At 41.6% G+C, this 15,518-nt stretch overlaps 1 protein-coding gene across 9 annotated transcripts in view; it reads left to right on the top strand.

Annotated features, from left to right (window-relative positions):
• The first annotated feature begins 235 nt into the window (after positions 1 to 235).
• Dh31-r (Diuretic hormone 31 Receptor) overlaps positions 236 to 15,518 on the top strand; it is a 147,042-nt gene continuing 131,759 nt past the window's right edge. For 3 of the 9 annotated variants that reach the window (XM_076791485.1, XM_076791488.1, XM_076791491.1), the window contains exons 1-2: positions 241 to 620; positions 3,745 to 4,136. The gene's annotated coding sequence lies outside the window, so the exon portion shown is untranslated. Of the gene's footprint in view, positions 621 to 3,744; positions 4,137 to 15,518 lie in introns of those variants that run through there. The other 6 variants (XM_076791487.1, XM_076791489.1, XM_076791486.1 and 3 more) reach the window with 5 other exon arrangements.

A 15,518-nucleotide genomic window follows, 5' to 3' on the forward strand; every position in this document is an offset into this window, starting at 1 on the left:
AGGAAATTGATCTAGGCACTTAGATTCGGAGGAAGATCAATGAAAACCGTGGCGAAACAATTTTTCTCGCGGATCGTCGGAACGGGGGACGGTAAAGGGGGGCTTGAGGGACAGAGCGAATATTCGGGGGTTTCGGAAAATTCCGCAAATTTTCCGCAAAATCGCGAGGGGGTAGGATCGACAGTGTCGCCGTCTTGCCGGCAACGGTTGCGCGCGCACTTCGAGTCACGTTTCTATCAGTGGAAACGCTCAGTTGCCGCCGCGCGGCCGCGTGATCCGCAGTTTTTGAAGTTCTCCTTCTGAAAAAAAGGTTTGTTGCTCCGCCAGTGTTTCTCACCACGGCCCGGTCGTGCAAGATTAACGAGCACCCTCTAATTGCACGCTGCAACGGCCGGGCGTTCGAACGCCGTTCGCCGGAAAACGTTCGCGGAAAGTTAAAAACAAAAGAAAAAACGAAAAAATCTCGCGCACTCGTTTCGCTGAAATATCGTGTGCTCCAAGTGACAATGACGCTTAAATCGGCGGTAAACGCTGTGCTGATTTGTTGCAACCCATCCGCGAAGAGAACGGTGGTCGCACGACAGTGGTTCGATTAGTGGTATCACGCGGACTACGTTCAAGTAGGAACATATTCTTGTTAATAATTTATCGCAATTACTTAGCCACCTTCGTTAGCTCGCAATCGTGCGGTGTGAAATTTGCGGTTCCGCTGCGAATTATTTGACGATCACTGTTGGACGTGAAAGTACAAAAGTTTCTATATTTGTTGTTAGATTCGATGAGAAACATCTTTCTGTGTGCAACACTTAATTCGCAGCAACCCCTTAACGTAGGAATTAAATGAAATTCGATGGGACCGGAGATACCATTTATTTTCTAAGTTATCGTTTGACGATGAATTTTCGTACACATTCGGAACTGTTCTTCGGATGATGCGACACATGTTGTTGGTAATATTTGGTGTTAAGGTTAAACAATATTTCACATCGATCTGTACAATGTTATTTATCACACACGCGTCTTTGTACGTTTGTATCCTTGTAAGGGGTTGGTGTGTTTATATTTGAAGTCAATCGGAGAGGAAGATTGAAAATTTCGTGGTTTCGGAGTCACTGTGTCAGGAAAAATGAATTCAACAATCCAAAAAACACCTTTAGACGAATTCAACCTTTAACCGAACACGTGAAAATCATTCAACCGTAATTGTTAGTAAAGAACTGGACAGTGAAATGGAATTTAAAAAATCTTTCGAAGAACTGGACATAAATGAAACACAAAAACTGGACACATTAACGGAACTCTTACGAAACTCCGAGAGTCAACAAAAAATTTCGGAATCGTGCAGATCGAATAGGTCGTCAGTTAATTCGGCTAATTAATTCAGCCCCATGTCATCTTTTATTCAGCGTCGGTCAGATTTCATAAAAAAGTCTTCCGAGAAGGAGGACACTATGATTTATCGCTTTTGTAACTTGTCCGAGGCGACTCTGCTCTTGCATAACGTCCGCGGTTGTTAATAATAACAAAGAAGCGGATTTGCATGAGCGTTCAGAGTGCAGTCGCGCGTCGCGAAGACGTGCCCGAAGCGCCGAAGGGTTCCGGAAGTCGGGGGATTCGTTTCTAAGAAGTGAAACAAAAGAGGAGACCACCGGGCGGCGATGGTCGAAGCACGGTGACCTTTAGGCGATCGGGGCGTCGTTAATAAATTTTTCATCGTTATCGCTTGTTTGAAAGCTAGCTCCGACGCTGCAGCGACGAGGTTAGCCTCGTGTAAACACAACGATTCGCAAAGATTCTGTTTACGACCCGCCTCGAATGGACAGCTTCCCGACCACGTTAGGTCTTCGGCAATAAACAGTGATGGGACTCGGATGCGTGTGCAACGTGTGCATCGGGTACTGCGGGAAGAGTGCACTCGGAACGCCTCCGCTGCGTTTCTTGATTTCAAATGTTGCTCTCATTCTCATCGCGATTCACTCGCTCGAAGGGAACTTCGGCTTCTGAAAATTTCCTTCTACGCACTTCGGCACAAAACTGTCGCCCAACTATTTCCTATCCCACTTTAGAAGCAGCAGCTTCCCACTCGGTGAAAACACCCCTTAAGGGTGAACGCGCGCTTCCAAGTTTACTCGTACAGTTCGAAAACTCCGATGAATGGAAAGAAATTGTTGTTATGAAAATAGTCTTGCGTACTCTGGAGCACTGTGGCGAGAATATTTGGAGTTGGTAGTTGAAGTAGAATAGCCTGTCTGATCATTTTTCTCGAAGAGATTTCACGAAATTGCTTGCACTTTGTAGCTTAAGTAGAATATCCGGTCTGACCATTTCTGGTGGCAATGTTTCGGCGAAATTGTTTGATGTTTGTGGATTCAGTGGAATAGGCTGTCTGATCATTCTTGTTCGAAATGTTTTGGAGAAATTGTTTGAAGTTTGTAGTCTAAGTAGAATGTCCTGCCCGATCGTTTTTCTTCAAAACGGTTCGATTATTTTCGCGCAAGAAATATTTCGAGTTTGAGAGGGTCCAAGTAATTAAAAAATTTTTACTGAATAAATTGGAGAAGAAACTCGAAAGTAACCGATTTGGCTCGTGAATCGCTGATATAATAAAATATATGATTCGTATTATTTGTGAACTACAAAATATAAAAGGATCAGCAACAGTTCCATCGTGAAGTCAAAATGTTAAAACGTAAATAATTGGTTAATAAGCGCAGCAATAGGTAATCTATTATCGTGTCAATTAAGAGGCAATGTATATCTTTGTTTGAGAAACAGTGACGCAAAGCGTTGACGAATAACAACAGATAGCGTGGAAGCAAAGTGGTTATATTGCATGAAATGTAAACAAATATCAATTTAGTTGAAAATAATGGACCGATGCGCCGAACAATCGACGTTCACTTGATCGCAAAACATGGAATTCTTATGTCCGTTCAACGAATTGGGTTGTTCGAATATTTTCCGAGCTTTTGTGAAACCCGAGTTTTTGTGAAACGGAAACACGGCGGGGTTCGTAAACGGGTTAAAAGTTTTCCGAGAAATATGCGTGGGGATTGAATAGGCTAATTGATTAGCGTCAGCTGTCACAGGGAAATCGAATATCGCCTCGTGAACCAATCCCTGCTATTCACGGGAGCAACAGTTGTCCCAGACTGTCACCAGGAGTTATCGGTTAGCGAGCGCGTTTAATTTTGCCGGGATTTTCGCGCGGTTTTTGCTCGTGACTTAAACTCGAGGGGCGAGCGGTGATTTCGCATAACCATCGAGCGAAACTTACATCCGACTCTAAGTATAAATCGCATCCGAAATTTCGAGCACGTTTTTTTTCGAACCTGCTACCAAAATATCTCGGGACTAATGCACCGATCTAGCTGAAAATTCGTGTGGCTATTTTCGGCACGATTTAGTGCTTTCACAGAATCATTTTACGCCTGTCATAAATTTTCTTTTAGACATCAGATCGACGATTTTCAAGCCGACAATCAGGTTGTTCAATCGAAATGGCTGCCATTTTTCGAACGATTTGAGTATTCCACTTTGATTATAAAGGACAAAGTTACATAATTAATAATTGCTCGAACTGTACAAATTTGCATAAAACAATTAATCGCCCAATTTTCGAGAGTTCTGTACTCGCACGGGGTTTGGTTTTTTTCCTTTTGAACACCAGTGAAGCGCGTTTTCTCGAAATATTAAGATTTTTCAACCGTTCTTCATGTAATCCTTTGGAATTATAATTTCCAGATGAATTCGACCTCAAAAGAAAGCGGAAACAAAGAACACGTTGTCCAGGCTTAAATGACTCGTCGACAAAGACCAGAGCTTTTTACATCCGCTAGAGCCGAGGATAAAACGGATCAGTGTCGGGACTGTAATAATTACTTGATAAAAGGAGCAGAGTTGCAAATAAAATTGTGAACGAAAAACAACGCGTGAAAACAATCGACGTTTACACGGACGTGAAACATTGTGTCGGTATCTTCGCCGATGATGCGGGGTGCGTGTCGGCCGAGGCGAAATTGAATGACGTCGATCGGAAACTAATCGAGTTCGTCCAATTAATTGGGTTACGAAAAAACGTGTAAAGTTATTTGTCGTGGGTTTTGGAGCGCCTTGCGGCACGCAGCTTGTCTACGGTGAGTACCAAATTTCATTATTCAAAATGTAATCTGATGTAATTAACGTCGATGCTTATGCAAATACCTTTTACGCGAACAAAAGGGAAAGCTGCAGTTGAGCAACACAATCGATTTAATGCAATAATTACTTTAGTACGTCGAGCAGAACTAAACCGCACAGCCAATTCCATTGCGCTTCGTATTTTACCATGTTTTCGAAAGTTCGAGCAGAAAAATCCACAGCGAAGGCGCACCGTTTTGTTGTCGAACTTTTTCACCTGTGAAAACGCCAGGAAGCATTGAATTTGAGTTGCGAACAGTTTTTTTTACATTTTTCAACTTGCCAATATGGTACAGTTGGCAGTTGACAATTGGAGTTTTTTTTTTGTTCACATGAGATCTAAATGAAATTGTTATTTTTTAATTATTCTTCCCGAGTATTCGTTGCGAACACATGGAAATAGTAGTCACGTTCGGGTCTCACTTTTTATTATGTTCTCGCGTCTCTCGTTACCTCGACCATATCATTAACGTTTTCCCTTTCAGAAGAAAGGAGAGCTCCATTTTTGCAGCGAAAAATTATTAGAATAAAAAATGTTTTACAATACGCCGTGCAGTCTACGGTAGGCTGTGCTGTTTGTTTTGGTTCGAAATGCGCTTCCCCCGCGAGAAAAATTCGAAATCGGTGTCCCGGTGCTGTTGTTTCGAGTTCATCAAGCTAATGGGCACTTTCGAGTGCTGAAAATGGAAAACGGTACAAAGAAATAGCCCCGGAAAAACTTAGGACGCAGTAATATTAGCATATACAGTGTATCCATGCTCTTTCTCCGTCACTTGTAGCATTATTTTGTGTAAATTCAATGTTTTGTACGTCGGTTACGATTTTTCGGAAATGGCTGGCTTGCCAAACTGACCACCATTATTTCCAACAACTTCTGAATATATCTCTTAAAATATTCATCTTTTTGTGAGAAACAAATGCAAACACCGAACTACTATTTCCTCCACAATTCCAACGAATTTAAACGAATTTAATTTTGTAAAAATTCTTCTACACGTAGTCCAATAAACTAATCCTTCTAGCATCCTTGAAAAGGCTTTGGTTCGTTAAAAATTAATTTATCCTGTCGTAAAGAGTGTCCGAATATTAATAAGATCCACTATCCATTCAGCTCAAGTGAAAGAATCGAAAGGTTTTTGCAGATAATAAGCGTAATAAATCTTTAAAAATAGCAGTTCTCGAGCAAGCACTCGAGCCTATCGAAAATAGCAGTTTCGAGTAGACACGCGAAAGAGCAAACATAAATCGTCGGGTCTTTCGATTAGGTAAACACCGCCGGCGTCAAGGTTCGTAATAAAAATGAAATCCGACTTGCCGTGATAACGCCTAATGCCGTCTGATTTTGGAGTTCTCGCAGTAAACGCAGTCTCAGGTCTCGTAACAGCGAACATGACCTGGAAACATCATCGCGGCAGTGGCATCCGCGCCCATCCTCGTAAATCGACCCCGTAACCATGTGTTCGGTTTTATGATCGATGCCTCCCTTCCTTGACCGCGTGTGTTTACGCGTACGAGCGTCGAGCAGTTCCCTAATATGCTGAAAGGGAGCAACCATAATGCGCACTCGGCTCGCAATTGCGTAAAAAAAAATGCGAAATCGAATACCATAAATCCCTGTTGCGTTCTTACCGGCGCGGCGCGGCGTCCGGGCCGTTAAAAACTGCAAGCAAACATTCGCGAGCGAAGTATTTCAATTATTCATTCACCTGTTACTGGGCTGGTCAATGCACCCTGCGATGCGTTTAATTAGTTTGCTGATGTTGCAACTTCCGAGAACGCTGGAAGACAGAAAGGGATGAATACGATTCAAATAAATACTATACCATAGACTAATACCATTTAAATACAGAACAATGCTATACGTTAGGTCGGGTTATCAATAATTTCTGTTACCGTTCCGGGAACAAATTGTAACGATGCATTCATCGTATAATTCAGATATAATCGCTGTAATTTTATCGATACATAAAATTGATCTACCGAAACGGAAATTATTTATGTCGCCGACCTAATATATTCAGTTATTGTTTCGTGCAGTTGTGTTGTTCGAGGAAATAGTCGAAGCATCGATTTTTCACCCGGCTAAAACACACAAAACAGTGTGCAAGTTTATGGTTTTTGGTCGGCGGGGGTCAATGAATTCAAAATAGGTTGGTGCAGATCGCAGACAAGAGTTACGTCTATATCGTTCGCAGATCTGAACTTTGTTGCATGTGCCTTTCTTATCATTAGACTTTCAGCTTTCTTTTTTTTTTTGCTTATTCATGTACAAGGTATCTCGCAATAAGACTGAAATTAGTAGAGCCAATATATGCGATAAACCCGCGAATTTATTTCGGAGATGACTCACGCTGTCTCGTATACAATTTTTAAGTGGAATGTGATGGTCGCGATCAGACACGGACGATCAGATAACGTTGATTCATTACCGCTAGACGTGAAATGAGCCAATAGTTTCTTTTTTGCGAGAATTCATTCGAAATTAAAACCTACAAAAAATTCAATGTCAAGTCGTGTCGTAATTTTAGTGTATCAATTTTATTTATTAGTTCATTCGTAAAATCACTGGTCCCACTTTTCGAAGTAGAAATGTTTATTCATGTTCAGCTCCTCGCAAGAAAAAATGTCTACTGCATATTATGCAAAATTAATAGCATTTTTATTTTATTTTCACCCGAAAGAATGTTCCAGCGAATGACAAAATTTTTTGTAATAATACACGTGCCCGAATGAAAGCATCTGTTTCAACAATTGTGGAACAGAATTTAAATAGAATAGAGTTGACAATTTGAATTTTCTTTTGAAATTTGAGAATTTGAATTTTCCATTTAGTGGAAAGCGCATTATTATAAAATTTAACCCGCTTCTGTTTTATTTTCAAATCGGAACTTTTTCAGTTGCCCAATATTCGAAAGATAGAAAATGGTGTCCATATCGGGCGCAATACGCGCAGTTCTCCTTTTAAATCGGAAATCTACCGGAAGTTGTTAGTACATGGTCGTGACTTGGTCAGGTTTCAATTAGATCCCGATTGCCTTCGTGGCGTATGGTCGAATCTTGGTTAACCTCTACTCAAATCTTTGATCAGGCTCGTAATTAGATTTCAGCCGAGTTTGAGCTTGCGTTGAATCATCGCCGCCGCCCCCCCTCCCCCCTTTGCCAGAATCAGATTCACTCTTTCGACAGTGGTTAATTGTGTTCTGCGAGTCGACGTAACATCCCGATGAAAGCTCGGACCGAATTCTTAATGACGAATTTAATCAAGGATTTTAATCAAACCTCATTTCCATTAGCTCTCTCGAGCGCGAGCACACCGGCTGGAACACGTGTATCATGTCGTCTTTCATTATTCTGGCATTCGACGGAATGCTCGGTTTCGCGGCAGCCTGCGGACGTTTATGCGAATTCGGATATTGATGGTCGCGGTGAGAACGAAAAACGGTATTGTGTCGGTCGATTTAATCGACCAAAAAGCGAAACGGAAGGGAGTTAAAAGAGAAATAAAATCACGTCGAATCATGTTATTTTTAACAAATCCGCACCGGAAGTCCTCTCTGAATCGGAAATTGTCCTTTAGCGTTTTCGAGTGACTTTTTCTTCGCCGAAAACGAAGAATTCTGTTCAATTGAACGATAAAAAGCGAGCAATCTTCTTTATTAGGTAGTTATTTTTTTTATTTTCGGATAATTTGGCCGTTTTAATTTGATTTTTCAAGGGACGCGCACTCTCGATGTGCAGTTATTGCAGCCAGCGAAATTGCCTGCTCGTGGTCGACAAGACAACACTGTCTCGACCAGACATTGAGTGTTTGCATCTTGACGAAACCGCATCCCGTACTCCTCGGTATCGATTTCCACTATTTCTCATGCTATTTTAAGCTATCGCTGACCGAGAGTAAAACACCCTTCAATTAGCTTGTAATCAAATTTCCGAGGTTGTTGCTAAATCGAATCTGTTTAAGTAAACAATCGCAGCAGGATCAATTAACGGAACGCGGGGGTAGAACGTTCGAACAGGATCAAGTTAGGGGACAAACGAACCGGAAATGGAGCTTTCCATTTTCCCTCGACCCGCATCTTCGTATTTTCCGGCGAGAAAAGAATACCGCACGGTCTCCACGATGAATTCCGTTGCTAGGGAGCGTGTTTCCCATAGATAAAAGTGCATCGAACCATATAGATGGTTTTAGCGTGTCCTACGTGGATTCGTGGCGCGCGGGCACCGCAGCTGCAACTTGCAACCGATGCAACCCGTACTACGTGCGTCACGGTGCACCGAGAAAGAGAGAGAGAGAGAGAGAGAGAGAGAGAGAGAGAGAGAGAGAGAGAGAGAGAGAGAGAGAGAGCGAGGTACACTAGGCACTCGCATGGTTAATGGCCGTGTTGAGAGCATTATCGGGTGACTTTCGTTGACCTATGTCTTCGTTCCTTCACGTGTGTGTTCAAAATAAACGCGATTCCTGTCTATCGACCTAATTTCCCAGTTTCGAACTGGTCCCGATACGAACAATTTGCCAACAAACGATGCGTTGCGGTAGACACCGTCAGTCGATCGTCCTTTCCTAATTGGGCACTCGAATCGATGAAGAATTTCAATGGCTGGCACAAGGAGAACCGCAACGCGGGCTGCGAAAGCACTGCCCTTTTACTGCGCGATACTATTGAGATCAAACATTTTGCTGCCAAAGGCTGGATTTGTTAATGATGAATTGGGTCAGCTACGAGGCTAAGAAATTGACTTCGCAATTATTATATTTAGCTTAGGTTTCACGTATATCTCTTCGTTCTTCGTGCAGAATTCTTTAATTTCTGATGAGACTACATATTGCACTGTGTCTCTCACACCTTCTCCTACATTTGATTCCTAGCAGATGGAATTTAAAATAGTAGAAAGATAAAGCGAATTTAGAAACAAGGATATTTTATTTTCAACTTACTAAAATTATTAAAGAAGGGACTTTTCGTATCTGTAATTAGACTGCGAATTTTGTGCATCTATGATAAAATTGAATTACATCGTTTCGGACACGTGAGAATTGTTAAGAGGAGAAACACGTTTTTATGAATCTTCTGCCTTTAGTAATTGACACAGAAAAATGTTTGTTTCGTATAAAGACTCGCAGCCTAGTTATTGCATATTTCCTTATCCTCTGCTATATTCGACCGATGTGAAAAATGGAAGTATAGGACAGACCATAATTCTTTTAGATCGTTCAGGTGTCTCTTAATGACTCAGGTGCGTCTGTTAACGGCGCAGCTTTTCTTGTTAGATGCGCCGGTGGTGCGTCTGGTGTCGGTGCAATCGATCTGCTTCGAGATGCAGTTTTTCCATCGGAGTTTAAAGTTGGTCTTCAGTGGATCTGAGAATACACTCTTCGAAGCTCGAGTTCACTTTCGTGATAAGTTCACTGATAACAAAATTACTGCTTTATCGTTTTACCCATTTCTTAAGCTGACAGAATAATTGCCAGCAAGCATTGCTAACAGACAGACGAAGAGTTCATTTGTGACATCTGTAGAAACACAACGGTGAATAAAATTCATTCTAAAACAGAGCCTCGGGTACTTTTATAAAATAGTTGACAAGGGGATAAAAAATTTTGTTCGATAGTCTACTGATTACAATTCTTTGTAATCGATATGGTACGACAAATCGCAAAGTAAAAGCAGAAGTTTTTGTCCGCGTTCTCTACTTTAGCACGTCGCCTGCTGGACCACCATCTCGAAGACCCCCGCAACGATTAAAGTAATTTATTTAACGGGAGCAGGAGTTAAAAAGTTAAAAGTCGCCGCAGTGATTACCTCTTGAACTCTTCTAGATTCTACGAATCCTAATGAATATGCAACGATTAGACCGCGGATCTTTATGCGAAGTAAAAGTATTCGGCATCTGTTGCAAGAATCGGGAGAAATTTCTTTCTTCAATAATTTCCACTCGGTCGAAATTCAACGATTCTGTGAGATATTTTATGATTGTGCAAACCTTATATTCTTTCAAGACTTTTGTCCGCAACGCGTTAAACTAACTTTTATTTCGAGCTATAAAAATTCTCACAGCGGATCGAACGGAAATAAACAAACTTGCAGTCTCGCAGTGGTTCATTGAGGTTCTACCGTAACGTAGTAGCTCGCGCTCGTCGGCGAATTAAACGGGCCGATAAATCGAACGCTCGCGAAAACAGCTTGAGATCGTTTAATTCGGGCCCGAATCCCGGAGTTCGTGAGGCGTCGCCGAATTTGCTTATCGAAAGTGCAGAGAGCTTTCTTCACGGTACGATGAACGCGTAATCAATACCTACCCCCGGGGGCCGATAAGATTGTGGCGTTGTGCAGTCGCCATGTGTATCGAATCAGGCCGAGAAGCGATCCGAAAGCCACCGGTCGTGGGCGTTCTCTTTTCGCCTTTGCCTGTTGGCCGTGGCGCTGGATCATCCGGCCGTGTGATCCCGCCGAGTAAAATCAGAGTCGTGATAACACGTCGAAACGCGCCCGGTATACACTTCCTTTATTTGCTCTCGCCTCGGTCATCGAGACGCCTTTCAAACCCGACGAATAAAAATAAACCGTTTTGCGGAGCAACCTCTCCGGGCACCGCTTGTCGCGAACATTTCTCGCTTCTCGCCGGAATTATTTATCTCCAACCGGCGCAGACGCTCGCGATCCGATATACACGGTGTTTTGAAAGTCTTTCTACCGGTGCATGCCTATATATTCTGCATGCAGAAACAAGGCCGGGAAGAAGGAATAATATTTTTTTCAAAATTCGAAAAGCACGCGGCTTGCAGATCTCGCGAAAGTTCGTCGCGATCGATCATCGGCCGGCGCGTTGTTCAAATAATGCGTTACACAGACCGTTTGAAAACCGTTTCGCGTCGGCGAGAAATATAACCGGCGGCGTTTCTTTCGCCTCGGTGGGGCGTGTATGAGATTTTAAAGCGTAAACTTCGCGTGAACTTCGGCCAAGTTTAATAAAGTTCGCCCCGCGGACAGAACAACGCGGCGGCGACAATAGGGGCCGCGGGGTCGGGGACAAACGCGAATCCGAATTTTGCGCCCTCAAATTTAGCCGACCGAGCAATAATCTGAAACCTTTCATCGTCCTTTGGGTTTAACCTCTCGGCTCGCAGCTGCGGCGAATGTTTATTCCTCTGCTTTTCGGTACCCGGAACTTATTTAGGGATTTCCAGGCTGGTTACAATAGAACTCACGCGAAATTTGCTGTAGATCTTTGCAGCTCTTTATGCATTCACGGCGTACAGAAATTTAGAGTGGTTCTTTTAGCTATAATATTGAACGAAGTTCAATATACACTCTTTTTAATCGTTAGTGGAAATATTAGAATTTTTCTGTTGCTTCTTTTCGTTGCAAGCAAGAATAATAAAAGCTCCGGTGGAGATGTCATAAATACCTACCTGCGCTTTGAAAGTTTGCCAGTTTATTAATCCTGAGCACTCGAATGGCAATTGTGAAGCGCCACTAAAAATTGCTGTGTCATTCAAAATATTTGTTACATTATTAAATTTGCTCGTATTTAATAAATTACTAAACGCTTCAGTATTGTACTAGTAAATCGCACCATTTTCGAATGTATAACATGAAAAAAAAAATATATAGAAAAGAGAAATATTCTAGGTCGGAAGAAACGTTTCGTTTTGGAGTTAAAAGAGCTTAGAGTGCAAAGGGTTAATATTTATTTTACTTCCTGTAAAATGAATTTGCAAACGAAGATTTCATCTCTGAAAATGATTTTAAACCGAGTTCCACGTTGAAGAAGCTGAATCGATTAGTACATGCACGAGCGGAATCATAAAATGTCCACTGGCGCTGCTGAAATTCCGAGCCAATAAATAGAGTTACAAATACAAAAACAGAAATATGCACACTCGCTCGCAAAAGGGAGATGAAAGCATACCGGAACGGTGCCGGACCAGCGGGCACTAGCACACAGAGTTTGAATATCGGGAATAAAAGTATAGCAGCGACAGTAAAGTTGCAACGGAACTTCAATAAAATAGAAAAGCTAATTTTCCTTCGGTGTAATGTTCACTTCGCTCTTGTAATCACCGAAGAAGCTTAATGGAAGGCATAAACATCCAGTTTCCGCAAATTGGCACAGCAGAGTGCGATCTCGCTTGGACGTCCGCAGTATAACGCTCGACGAAGTGTGCCAGCGAGTCTCGAAAACAGTGCGGGGGTTTTCGGATCGCCCTTGTCTTCTCCCTCATTTTTCATGCTGCGTTCTCGAACGTCAAAAATTTATGTAGCGTTGCGGGACTTGAACGGCTTGTTTGTCAAAAGCCTCGGCGTGGCGACGGTTTCGCCGGCTTCGAACGAAAGAAAATCGTTCACGGATGGTTTCAGCGCGGAACCATGATTTATCTAGGACGAAAAATCGGTTACGAAGTTCTCTAGTGGCCACTTCGGCAGATTCCGCACGACGATACGAGACATCGTAGTAAATGTCTCGGTTTTCCAGAAGAATGTCGCTCGGCCCGGAAGATACAGTCGAAAAGATAGCACGTACAGTGGGCAGGAAGATTGAATCGATCAAACTGTTTTTCAAAAATCATTATTTGTACGCTTGTCAAGACAAAGTCCCAAAAAGCTCAAGAAACTTTTACATTTATTTTGCTAGTTACAGTGTTTTATTACTGACTCAATTTCACACCAGTCAAAAATGTTAGATGTACGAATTAACATAATTAACTGCGATATTCACAATTTTATTTAAGAACTTTTGATTGCTTCGAGAGATGCAAGATATTTCGGCACATTTGTTGCTAGATCTTTGCAATATTCTTGAGACTTTGGCCTCCTTTGTTCTTCCACTCGAGGTCCCATAATTGCGTCGATCAAGACGGTGGAGAGTGATAATTTTTAATTCAATTACCTCTTTAAGAAGTTCCATTAGACGACAGAAAACGCGATTTTGAATTAGCCATGCCCTGAATGGAGAGGCCCTGCCCCTTCGGAGACTTTAATTAAACGAATTTGGCCCGTTGAACGTTTAATTCGAATATTTACACGAGTTACCAGCTTTCTAATTTCGGCTTCAGTTCGTACAAGAACTTCAAATGGTCGCGCGACAGCCACATGGGTAAATTTTAGGTTTCGATGCACAAAGGGATGCACAAAGGGAATTTTGAAACGAGGGGTGTTTATTTTGAGCGAATTTTCGGACGGTGGTGTAGTGAATAGTATTCGAGACGAACGAAGCTTAAAATAATTGGATCTTGGACTTTCGTGATAAGTGAAAATATTCAGCATCAATTACAAGAAATAGGGAATGAATGAAAATTCATTTCTATTATTAACTTTTTAGTTACTGGAATTCTATGATTGTATACTTGTCAGGCAGAATTCGAGGCGAATGAAGCTAAAAATAATTGGATCGAGGACTTTCGTGATAAGTGAAAATATTCTGCATCAATTACAAGAAATAGGGAATGAATGGAAATTCATTTCTATTCTTAGCTTTGTAGTTACCGGAATCCTGTAATTGTATACTCGTCAAACAGCACTTGAAGCAAATGAAGCGTCTATTATTATGACTAGAATGAGGACTTTCATGTTGAATAAAAATATTCTGCATCGAGACGAATAAAACGGTATAGGTTTTCAGTGCACAAAATAAATTTGCAGGGTACATTTTTTTTTTTACATCTATCGCAACTGTGTTTCGTACACTGAAAGAGTGTGACAAATAGTCACAAGGGGCGGATAAGGATTAAAAACTGACCAACAAATGGTTAAACTCGTAACAGTTGTGGAAGGTGAGAGATCCATCAAATAATTTTTCCGCGTATTCTATTTTCGAAAAATTCAGCATGAAACGTTGCACTCTCGACCAACGCACAAAAATTCTGGGAAATTATGCTGCATACGAGGGGAAAAATTGTAATGTAATTAAAATTCTAGGATCGGACAGTCAAACTGGTAATTGTAGACGGGAGGGGGTTCGTTTTGCAAAATAAAAATTCTACTGCACTTTTCCCCAATGCATAACCACACTCATATTTTTGTAGTTTCTATAAAATATTTGAAATTATTCTAGGATGACTCGCAAATTTAGTTGTGCTACGAACGCCGAGGAATCTTGATACGGTTTTTCGGAACATGAAGGACCGGGTCAACCTCAAGTTGTTATTGAGTCATGTTCAATAATTCGGTTGATTTTCTTATTCCGAATAACACTTAAAAAAGAGTGTTACATTGGAAAGATATCGATGGAATCTGCATAAAATTTCCGCCCGATTTTTGCACGCTCGTTTGACCAGTTTACCTCGTCCAAACGATCTCATTTACACGGTCAACCTCGTACATTCGTCAGCAATGCATAATGTGTAGCGTACCACTAACCGAACGCGTAACAGCCACCGAAACCGACATGAATATCCGCGACCCTTAATTAAGGTAACGATTGCCATCGCGCAGTAAAATCGCCCATGAAAATAATTTTGCACGAGCACGGACCGCGTTTAATTGAACTTTATTCCTATCGATCAACTGCACGTGCGACTCACCTTCGGAAATGAAAATTCACTTCATCAATCCTTCCTGCGACGGCGAATAAACCGCTGATCGGGACAAATACTGTTTTCTCTCGTTAGCGTCGCTTTTTTTAATCTCTGTGTCACGATGCGTCTTTGTCTCTGACGTCATCGAATCGGCAATCAGTGGAAAATAGTGTCTGCACTACTCGATAACGTCAAGCTGTGGATTTTTACAAGGAAATGCTTCTAATTGGGAAAACTGTTTCTTAGCACACTCACGGAGCACTAAAAGCGATTTTAGAAATGGAGCACTGAAAGTGATTTTTAAAAACAACAAGAACGCGTTTATCCAAATTTCTGGCAATTTTTTAAGCAATATATATCCAAAGAAATAGGTATGTGTAATTGCTGATAAGTTTTACAATCTCAAGCTACATTTTAAGTTGAGGAGAAAGTAGTGATGGTCGTTTAGATGATTTTCAAAAATGCTGAATTAACTCTGCAATCGCCGCAATTTGATTTTCGCTCGAATATATTCCATTCGAAGAATGCCGATAACTGCAACAAGCATGCTCGAAAATTAATAAGTCCCGGTATTTAATCTCTCGTTATTGTCGTCGATATTCATTCAGCAGCCTATCAGCCCCAACATGTAATACTTCAATGCGAGATTTACATGACCAGAAAATATTTTGCGAAATTGGTCATGCCTCGCACGGGAACGTTCGTTCGAATCAATTTCAATGGTGCGATAACTTCGTGCGAATTGAAATTCCTCGGAATTGTAATTGCGCGTGCGGATCATCCCAGCGACGAGACGAGTAAGTGAAATCCATACGGTAATTGA

Source organism: Halictus rubicundus, chromosome 8 (genome assembly GCF_050948215.1).
Source record: "Halictus rubicundus isolate RS-2024b chromosome 8, iyHalRubi1_principal, whole genome shotgun sequence".
NCBI lineage: Eukaryota > Metazoa > Arthropoda > Insecta > Hymenoptera > Halictidae > Halictus > Halictus rubicundus.